The sequence below is a fragment of the Chelmon rostratus genome, chromosome 8, assembly GCF_017976325.1.
Source record: "Chelmon rostratus isolate fCheRos1 chromosome 8, fCheRos1.pri, whole genome shotgun sequence".
NCBI lineage: Eukaryota > Metazoa > Chordata > Actinopteri > Chaetodontiformes > Chaetodontidae > Chelmon > Chelmon rostratus.
In genome coordinates, this window is record NC_055665.1 from 138,812 (window position 1) to 150,728 (window position 11,917).

Below are 11,917 nucleotides of genomic sequence, written 5' to 3' on the forward strand. Positions count from 1 at the left end.
AGTACCTTTCTAATGTCTGTGTGACAGGATGTTTTGCTGCCAGTCTGTCACTATCCAGCGTTGCTTGCAGTGGAAGTGGGGACCTGAGGTTCTTCACCCTCTCCATATAAATCTGTAGCTCCTTCTTTGCTACCAGTTGAGATGGGTGGGGGCACAGAGTCTACCATCATGTGGTTGGAAAAAAAGCTGTTTTGTGCACTGTCTAGTGACATCTGAAATATAGCACGTGGGAAAGTGCTTGAAACTCAGCAGCCCATCTGTGTGGTCTCTCGCTGACTCCATCCAGAAGAGAAAGAACGCCATGGACACACGAAAAATGAAGGACACCACCTACAGAATATAAAAAAAAAGTGTATAAAGAACAATCATGATTTGGGAGGCAAAAACATCTATATCAAGCTGCTTCTCACCACCAGCTTTCTGTAGCTTCACAAAAAGTTTTGGATACACATCCTTGAAATTCAGCAGTTCCTCCAGCCTGTTTAACATGTCAGCGACCCGTCTGATGACACACCTCGGGTAATACAAGCACCCTGTAGGTCCTTCTTTTGTGGCTGTAAATAAAAAAAAAAATAAAGATCATCAAAAAGCATCTTCGAGGAGAAAAGCAGCACTGACGCAGCAGTAAGTGACAGAATATTTACCTTCTTTGACTCAATGATGTCAAGGATTATGTCCTCATTAATTTTTTGGGTGGGTGTTGGATGTCATCAGGTTTTTTTTTCATTGCCTTCTTGGCCTCTGTTTTAGGTAGAATGTTGCTAATTCTGGTGTGTTCTCCCATCCAGGGTGCCAGAGTGGAATGTGGAACACATGAAACATCAGGGTTTGCCACAGTGGTCCTATTAAAATATAATTAATAGGAATTAGTTCAGTAAATGAATTAGTTCAAACATTGTGCTCACATGTCATACATTGACCTAAATGTGCAAAGTTGGTGCCATTGTTGCATTATTGCTATCAGTATAAAAAAACATACCTGATATGATACGTTCTGCTATTTGTGACTTGTCCACACCTTTACAATGTCTTCCATGTCAGATACAGTGTCTGGATTAGGCCTTTTACATGTTCCAACTGCAAATTTTAACACAAATACAATGTTTCACATTTACCTACAAAATTGTAATTCCAACAGACAGGTAAACACAGGGAAACAATGAATACACACAGATCACGCAAACTTCGGAGCAGGGGAAAGACAACACAAGCAACTCGCTAACACAAAACGTGGCAGGACTGTAGACAAAGACAAGACTATGAACAAAAAAAAAACAGTAGTAGTTTCTTTCTCCCATAGGAGGAAGAAACTAAGAACTTGGACTTATCTAACAAAACAACAGAAATAAAATTCACTCCTGAAAACTAGGAGGAAAATAACACGACTATTAAATAAAACAAAGCCATGGAACAATCTAACAAAGAACTGAAATTCGGCTATAACTAGCGAAAACAAAACAAAGCTTGACTACACAAATTATAATAAAAGGAACACGGCACAGACATGAACGCAGACAAACCAAGGGACAACTCAGACATGAACAGAAACACGGACATGAACAAAGACAAAGTAACAAAAAACACTTACTGAAGGACTATGGCAGTGACTATGGAAAAGGAATGCAGGCAGCAAGGAAACACAGACACGGACATGAACAAAGGCAACGCAACAAGAAACACTCACTATGGGGGCTATGGCTAGGACTATGACTGTGGCTGTGGCTAACGGCAAGGGGACAAGACAACGAGGTAGCACAGACACCAACCTAACAAGGACAGGGGGGAAGACAAAGACTTAAATACACAAGGAGGGATCACTAATGACACACAGGTGGAAACAATCAGACAATCACACAGGAGGGAAAACACAGGAAGTAAAGTGAACCAAAGACAACACACAATGGGAAACTTAACAAAAACCGGCGTGCAGAGCACGGGTCATGACAGTGTCCCATTAAAATGGCATTTAAAATAGCTTTATTTTAGCCCCCATACCAAAAAAAAGCTTCTATGAATCCATTTGTTTCAGGCTGTCCTTTTGGACTCCTGGCATCAAAATTGTAGTTTGTACAGTTTTCTGCCAGAGGCCATTTCCATGTATTTGGCCCATGGTCAAATAAAATCTAAAAAAAAAAATGTGTTCCTGTGACTGTAAGTGTCTCCAAATTACCTGCATGGGTTGATATGGATGTTAGACTGGGGTTTGTGTATGTGTATTCAAAAAGAAATATTTGAGTAATCGAGTATGACCATGTCGGCCAAGAGCAAATGGTTTACATAATCTGTTTTTCATTTACTTTTTTCATTCGCTTGCATTATGCAAACCACCAGTCAATTAAACTGTCAAATCCTGACAAAGAATGTACATTTATATAATTAATATCGGGGCTGATGTTGTTGGGGTTTTTTTAAGTTATTGACAATGGAAAATACTTTTGAGATATAACATTTTATAGCAGTTTTTTGTCCTCTGAAGACCCAAGTGCAGATATTCCGATGGGTGTATAAGGGTTTAATGTTTCATGCCTGCCCAGCTTTCAGTTACTAGAATCTTATTACTGTGAAATCACAAAAATATTCCTCCGTGAAACATCAAAGGCCAGTTTCCAATTCGCATCTGCTACTACCACAGCCGGGAGGTAACCACACTGGTAGCAGAGGAAGTCAAACTTAAAATCTGTCAAAGACAAAAAGTGGTAAAAGGCTCACTGCCTGGTGGTGGTACCGGTTGTCATTGAAAAACAGGATGTCCATCATGCGTCCACTCATTGTCTTCATCTGTAATTACATAACATATTCAAGTGGTATCCATTATTGTCAAATTCAAAGCTATTTCTAAAGGTTGAGTTATAATATATATAAATATGGTTTTGCATTCTTAGCCCTTTCTAAGTGCACACATTCCTTGCCAGGATTCCCGATGACCATGCAATCTGCATGAACTTCCGACACTTCTCTTCCTCACAGTCAATGTTTGGTGGATGTGTAGATTTGATGACATGGATAGGAAAAACTGGACTATGCTCATATTTTGGGGTGACATAAATTCCATTTTTAGGTCAAGACATAACACGGGCATTGTTTCAAGGTTATGCAAATCTCTAATATGCTTTCTCAAATTTTTCTGTGTGCTTAGCACAGATGAGCAATGTGTAAAATCTATCACAAATGGTTTAATAAAGACTGTTAAAGCGATGTATAGGCCTAACGGAATATCCTGTCAGTGCATGCTGCAGACTGACAGTTCATTGTTGTTTATGCTACCTGCCAAGCACCTACTGTGTATTTATAAGGCATGCGCCCATCATTTTCTTCTATGCATGATGGCCGCATGCGCACGCAGCGAGTGAGTGAGAGCTTGGCGTCCTGTGTTTTTATGCGTTCTTACGTTTTATTTTTCTGGTCGAGTGACGGCTTTAAAGTGCTCTAAATTCCACTAACGGAGAGATAACACCATGGATTCTTTTTATTCTGCGTGTTTGGACTTAAATCATGCTGGCTTGTTACCCACGAGGTGAGTGGGGCTGTGGGCCAGCTGAGGACTGTTTACACCCGCGAGGAGCTGATTCAACTGAACTTATCAGATGGTGGTACAGACCTCACCCCACGGTTACCGGATTTTATACTCAGAGATTTTAACAGGCCGAGCGACAAGAGGCAGAGAAAAAGAGGGAGACGCGGAGGAGTCAAACTACGCCTGAGGAGACAGCAGCTCGGCCGGATTCCCCTGCCCTCTGTCATCCTGGGAAACGTCCAGTCCCCGAGGAACAAGTTGGACGAACTGCAGGGGAACGCCAGGTTCCAGAAGGACTTCGGGGACTGCTGTGTGATGGCCTTCACTGAGACGTGGCTGACGGAGTGGGACCAGGACGCCGACCTATATGTCGACGGCTTTGGAGCTCCCTTTCGTTTGGATCGGGACTCGGAGGAAACGGGGAAAACCCAGGGAGGTTACTGTGGTGCTGTTTTCTGTGTCACTGCGCCCGTTCTACCTCCCCCGTGAGTTACCCCAACTTTTTATCACTACATGCTACATTTACCCGAGGGCTCACCCCCCCTCTGCCTGCAGCACCATTGCGCCGAACTTTATAATGGGTGATTTTAACCACGTCTCTCTGAAATCAACCCTGAAAAACTTTTATCAATATGTATCCTGTCCAACCAGATGGGATAAAGTATTGGACCTTTGTTATGGGTCAGTGAAGAATGCCTATAAATCCCTCCCTCTTCCTCCTTTGGGATCTGCTGACCACAACTGTGTGCATCTCCTGCCCACCTATAAGACTGTTTTAAAACGAGAGAAAGCAAGGAACAAGGACATTGACATGTGGTCAGAGGAATCTATGCTCTCTCTGCAGGAATGTTTTTATCGAGTCTTGTGGGGATGATCTGGATGCTCTGGTAGATGTTACCAGCTCCTATGCGGCTTTCTGTAAAGACATGATTATACCCTGTAAGTAAAGTGTACCCCAACAACAAGCAATGGGTCACAAAAAATGTTAAATCCTGTCTGAATAAAAAGAAATTGGCTGTCTCTGACCTACAGTCAGCCACCAAAGAACTGAAAATTGAGATTTTTATAAAACACGATAAAACCGCTCTTGAAAATAAAATGACGGCAAACAATCTTGGTTCTGCATGGACATGTATGAAAACCATTGCAGGCATTCAGAATCCCCAGAGTAGCTGGCAGACCATTTTAGACGGTTTTAACTCATAGATTTTGCAAATGCTCTTCACAGTTTTTATGCTCGTTTTAATTCCACTGATTTTAGTAAGAACATTGTAGAGCTGAAACAGGAACTGAAGGACACTCAGCACATTACCATTGAACTGAGCGACGTCAGAAAGGCCTTTAGAACTGTGAGGACTGACAACATCAGCGGTCGTCTTATTAAATCCTGCGCCAATGAACTTAGTCCTGTATTTCAGACTATTTTTAATAAGTCCTTGCAAACACAACATGTGCCCTCTCTCTGGAAAGATGCTGTTGTGGTTCCTGTCCCTAAATCCAGCCGTCTGAAAACCTTGAACGACTTCAGGCCTGTTGATCTCACCTCAGTTGTTATGAAAGCCTTTGAAAAACTGGTAAAGATGGTGGTTCTTAAGGCGACTGAACATGAGCTGGACCCGATGCAGTTTCCATACAGGCCCAACAGAGGAGTGGAGGACGCCACACTGACTCTTTTAAAACATGGTTTTTACACATATTGAGGGCAAAGGGTCAACTGCAAGGCTTTTATTTATAGACTTCTCCTCTGCTTTTAATACAATCCGGCCCCACATTTTAACCAAAAGGCTTTCAGAACAGTTTAAAGTCAGTAAAAACCTGGTGGGCTGAATCTTAAACTTTTTAACAGACAGGCCTTAAAGAGGATCAATGGGGTTCTGTCTGATCCAGTGTTCTCCTCCACTGGTTCTCCTCAAGGCTGTGTTCTGTCACCTTTGTTATTTATTCTCTACACAAATATGTGTGAGAGCAAACATGAAAACAGGGCCATAAGCAGGCTGATGACTCGGTCATCATCAGCCTGCTTAAAGAAGGTGAGACCAGTCACGGCCCTGTCATCGATGACTTTGTCGAGTGGCGTGAGGAGTCTCACCTTCACCTTAACATATCCAAAACGAAGGATATGGTTATCGATTTTAGAAAAAAACAGGAGGGGCACGTAGTCACTTTAATTAAAGGTCAGAAAATAGAGCAAGTGCAATCGTATAAATACCTTGGGATCATAATAGATGACAAACTGAGTTTTAATGAAAACTGCAGATCTGTCTGTAAAAAGGGTCATCAGCTCCTTCACTGCCTGAGGAAACTGGCACACTTCCACATTGACCGAACCATTTTAACTTTGTTTTATCGCTCTTTTATTGAGTTCGCCTAGTCTGAAGACTAGGTGAACCCCAGTCTTCTCCTGCCTCCCTGTGCACTAAACAGGTACAGAGGACGGCCACATCAATTCTTAATAATGACTCCCATGCTTTCTTCTGGACGAAGGCTTGTAGTCCCCGGTGCAGGACACAGCGTTATAAAAACAGCTTTGTTCCTGTCGCCGTCACTGAGCTCAGTAAGATACAGAACCATAGCACTTTATTTATTTACTGATCTCGTTATTTATCCTATGTGCCCTTTTATCATGATTTTTACTACTTTTATGTTCTTATATTTATCTTCTTGAGGTTTTTTGTCTTTTTTAGGTTTTATTGTGTGTTATCTATTTGATTTTATTTATTTTATCCTAGTACTTATCCATGAAGCTATACTGATGTGTGTTTTGTTTGCATGTGGTTTGCTGTGAATGACTCTCTGCAAAACAAATCTACCCTCGGGTATTAATAAAGTAACCTTGAACCTTGTAACATTTGATTGTTCGATGTCTGCACCCCAGTACACTATGAAATACAACATTGAAACTGAGCCAATTTTAGCCCCGTATGGGCCAAGACATTGCAAGGATGTGACTGGTGTCAGAGAAATATCCTTGTTGAAATTATGATTTGATAATTCTCATAAAAAGTAAAGACTCAGTGCTCTGAATCAAGTATATTTAATACATGAAAAAAAAAAGTTAAATTCCCACACTGGAAGAAAACTTTCTGAATTCACTGTTGTGGCTAAGGCAGTGAGGACTAGGACCCAGATGCAGAGTGGAAAAGCAACAAGGTTTATACAAAAACAAAGTACAACTAAGGACGCCAAAAACAGGAAAAAAAAGAGTTCAATGATCAAAGTATCAACTAAAGAGTTACAAAACACAAAACGCCCGAAGGGGAATAATATACTAAGAAAGTCACAACAAAAAATCAAGACAGAAAATAACTCAGGGAGTCTTCCTCAGCAGCGAGACAATACCTGCAACATGCAGGAATAATCTGGCACCGGAGGAGTGCTTGGACTGGGCTTAAGTAGCCAGCGCTGATTGGACTGATTACCGTCAGGTGTGGTAGTCACCTTCCTGCTCCGCCCCGGCTCATGCACCTGTGGGCAGAGGGAGAGAGAGAGAGTGAGCACAGGATAACAGAACAGATCGTAACATGACATGCACTCTATACTGTAGCTCTACATCTCCTCATTCGTGCCATATATTACCTTGTTTTTTGGCCGATGCAATACCTGCAGGAGAAAGTGATAGCAATTAAGATATGCAGAGAAACAGAGACGGTGGCACACAGGAAGATTAGATCATTAAGTCATATAATCACATTTGGAATTCTTTAAAAGTAAAACATGCATTCAGACATCACAACAAATTGATTAATCAATGTGAGTATTTATGGGTGACCAATACCAAAGTACCAAGCGCGGTGCCTAACTGAAGAGCACTCAGAGATTGTAATTAAACTGTATATATAATGTCAGCGAGGGCTTAAAAGTCTTTGTGCAAAGTGTAGCACAATCATTTCTGTGGCATGTAGGTTCGTTTTATTATTTAAAATGTTCTGATTTATGAGTTTTTCAGTCTCTTATGTAACAATGTTCTCAAAAATGAACACATTCAGTTAAATAAAAATTAGGATTTCATGATTCATTGTACACTGCACACACACTATATATATATATATATTATATAAGATACCTTCCATGTTGGTCTTTCAAATGCCTAATGAAGTTTGATGTCTGTGTAAAAGCTCTGAATTCACAAATGTAATGGTTCTGGTTGCTTGTTTACCGTCCTTACAGAAGCAGGCCACTACATTTTTGATTGAAATTGGTAAAAATGCATTACAGTCTCCACATTCAAAAGAAAAATTAATCACGCCATACACCTGTTTTTCATACCTTCAGTAGTTACCAAGAAATAAACTTTGTCTCTGAGATGTTTTTCAGTTCTTTTTTTGGCAGAAAGCACATTCAGAACCAGCAATGGCTGGTAGTGATGACACATCAGAGAGTCTGATGTGAACCAAGGAAGAGCAATAACAGTGGGTTTCTAAGTCAACACCCCCACCCCTGTGATTTAAACAGTAGAACCGTTATTAGGTGCCACAACATGAAAATGTATTGTCAATAAATCAGCCACATTATTTTCACATTGAATACAGTTCCTCTTAACATTACTATTACCATTCATTAATTTGTCAGACATTGATTTACACTCTAGAGGGATTATTTGTAGCCAATCCTACCTTCCATTTTCAGCTCTCACCTTAGATGGACACAGACCAAGTCAAGAGTCTGTGGATGCAATACATTGCAGGGTCAACAAGAAACAACAAATAAGTTAATGACACTTACCTGTGGGACTTATGGTGTGAAATTTAACATTTTAATTTTATATTATTATATTTGCTTCATCTCTTATTGTTATTTAGCTTACCAAAACGGTTTAGTTAGGTTGTTAAACATAAAGGCACATGCTAAATATTATTCTTTTTATTTTATTCACTTTATTCATCCCAAACTGGGAAATTATTCTCTGCATTTCACCCATCACTGTAAACACACACATGCAACATGCAGTGAACACACAGGAGCAGTGGGCTGCCGCATCAGGCGCCGGGGAGCATATGGGGGGGGTTAAGTGCCTTGCTCAAGGGCACATCAGCCGGCTAATGAAGGGGGGAAATTTCTCGGCCAGTCCGGTGGGGGGAAGCAAACCGGCGACCCTCCGGTCACAAGCCGCTTCTCCAACCTCTAGGCCACGGCTGCCCCCCTTACCTACCAAGGTCTCTCCTGGGCTTGCAGTGACAGATAAACTTGCAACGTCCACTGTCAGGAGGGTGGAAATTTAAGGGAGCTATGGGTTGAACCCAGATGCAGACACACGGGGGGTGCAGATTCAAATTAACAAATTTATTTAACACAAAGAAAACCAAAACTCAGGGAACTATGAATAAGGAAACACCAGGGTAAATGGGTTCACACAGAGAACGAAGACAACACCTGGAAACACTGAATAAACACAAAACACGCAAACTCAGCGGAGCATGGGATAAGACAACGCAAGATACTATAGACAAAGACAAGACTAGAAACTCACTTACATAAACTGTGGCATGGGCTATGGCAAGGAATCACAAACGGCAAGGGTAACGCAGACAACACTAAAGAACACTTACATGAAACAGGGCATGGACAAGAACAAAGACAACACCAGGAAAAAACACTACCCTACAGATACAACAGCAATAGGCAAGAAATTCACTCCGGCCTATGCTAATATATATATGGCTAATTGGGAGAATACACTCTTTCCCAAACTTGCCTATCGCCCTTCCGTATATTTTAGATTCCTGGATGACGTCTTTGGAGTGTATGAGCATGGCCAGGAGGCCTTTGAATTGTTTCTGGAGGCAGCTATTAAACAATTAAACTTGAAGCAAATATTGACTCTTGTCAAGTGAACTTTTTAGATATGACTGTATTTTTTTCACCACTTTCTAATGGGTTTAAACAATTGAAAACTAAAGTGTTTTTAAACCTACACATACACATTGTCTTTTACATAAGAGTTATCACCCTAAACATACATTCAAGGGAATTATTAAATCTCAAATCATTTGTTTCGCTTGCATCTGCTCTCTCCAGGAGCACTTTACTGAGGCGGTACAGACTATATTTAGGGCACTTAGACCAAGGGTTTACTCAAAAAGATTCCTGCGATCTGTGAAAGCAGAGACACTACAACGTTTGCAGAATGTAACCACTAGAGGGCGCCCTGATGCCAGGAATGTCATTCCTTTCATTTGTACGACCAACAGTGTAACCAAGGCTATCAATCTCAGAGTAAAAGAAAACTTCACTAGAGCCCAAAAAGTTCACTCACCTCTTCAGAACTTTAGAGTGGTATCAGCCTATAGAAAAAAATAGAAATCTTCAGGATCTACTGGTCAGAGCATCTTTACCTGTGGCTGCCTCCTCAAGGGCTACCCCTGAGTGGACTAAGTGTTTACAGACAGACAGACTGGTAGGGTTTTACACTAAGGCTTATAGCCTACCATTCAGAGTTAACTGGTCAACCAGGAATTTGGTTTATATAATCACATGCACATATTGTTTTAAACATTACATTGGAGAAACGTAACATACACTACAGACACGATTCCAGCAACATTGGTACAATTTAAATAAACAAGTGGGCAGTACACCATTAGTGAAAACTCAGAGATTCCTCTTTCATTTCTTAAACTTAGAGTGTTGGAGACCAATCTCATTTGGTCTACAGGTCAGAGAAAGAGGCGAGAATTTATTTGGATTAAAGAACTGAATACTTTAGAACCACATGGCTTTAACCTTAGAACTTAATAGAGGTGGGGGGGGGGGGGGGTCAACACAATGGTGGGTCTTTGCTTTTATTGTCTAATATTGTCGTGTTGTACATATTTTGGTGTTTTGTGTGGTTGTCTTTTGATGTCCTTATTTCCTTTAGTACTTACAGGCTGGAGCCTGACCCTGCGGGCCTGACCCTGCGGGTCCTGGGAACAGGGGCCCTTTTTGATTTGAAAATGTTTGGATGTGATTCCTCCTTTTGGCATGGCTTCGACGTGTGAAATTTGAAGTGACACTTATAACTTTTAGCATGAGTTGCTTCCAGTTATATTTCTTTGTCTCTTTGCTTTGAGTTATTTATTGTTTGTCTGTTGTGTTGACCTCTATATAAGGACTAGGAACCCAATACCTCTACGTATGGGCCTCTGTGGTTAGATCCCATCAGACTAGTGTTTAGTGTACTCTTTCCACGACACACATACACACACACACTTAGTTCATTGTACGTTACTGGGGGGAAACTACTCTTCTTGTTGGACCCTTCTCCTGGTCTTTTGTAGTCCAGAGGGTGAGCTGGCCTGTACAATTAAAGGGTTGACCCTTGATATACCTTAAAAATAATGTCACCGTACCCTCACCCTTACCCTAAAACCTAACCCAGATTTGGTGCCCAGTTCAGAATATATAATTCATTATTTGTTGAATGTGTTTGTAAAATATAACAGATAATGTTAAAAATGCTGCAGATTTGGTGTCAAGTTCAAAATGTAATAAGATTTAAAAATGTTATGACCCTGTGGTTCATATTTTTAGTTTTGTCTGTTTGTTTGAGTTTTCCCCTCTCTTCTAGGTGTGTGTGTGTGTGTGTGTGTGTGTGTGTGTGTGTGTGTGTGTGAATGATGTGTGAACGAGGAGCGGGTGTGTCCATTGGGTGATGTGATTGCCTCGCCTGATTGGTCAAGGGGCGGATCCCCCGCACTATTTGAACAGCCAGCGGACTGCGCGCTCCCTCCTCTCCAGCCTTTCCACCACCAGGAAATGCCAGGTCATCATTGTGAACGGCAGCATCTTACGATCCGTTTGTAGCGTGTGTAGTGTGAATCATGGTGATTGTCAAACTCTATTAAATTCCTTTAAGTAGAAAGTGAGCAGTAGTAGGAGGGAGAAGCCTTTGATTTAATCCAGTTTTCTCCTGTTTCCTCATTTATAGGAGGTAGGCTTATCAGTTGTCATTTATTTCCCTTTTCTTTTGGTTAGGTAAGTTAGGGCTATCTAGAGTGTTTTTGTTTGTTATTTCTCCCTCTGAAGCCAATAAAACTGCTCTTATTATTTGAACTTGCCTTGTGTTTGCTGGCTTTCTTGGAGTGGGAAGACTGGGGGAGCACCTCATCATGTTTTGTCAAAGGTTCCCCTAGACCGGTGCATAACAAAAATTTGAAAGTTGATTTTTGTATTTTACATGATTTATTATTTGGACAAACATGGTGCAAAGCAATTCATGATTTGTTAAAAAATGTTAGTGGCTTGTGAAAATGGGACAGTGTAATTTCCCAGGACTGTTGTAGAAGTGATCATTTAAAAAAGTTAAATTTGGAAAAGCACTTGCACTTGAAGAAAATATAGAAATAAAGTGTTGCATATTGATATTTATCTGTTTCCTATCTTAATTGTTCTGGTATAATTAATTTTTAACAATAACATATAGTT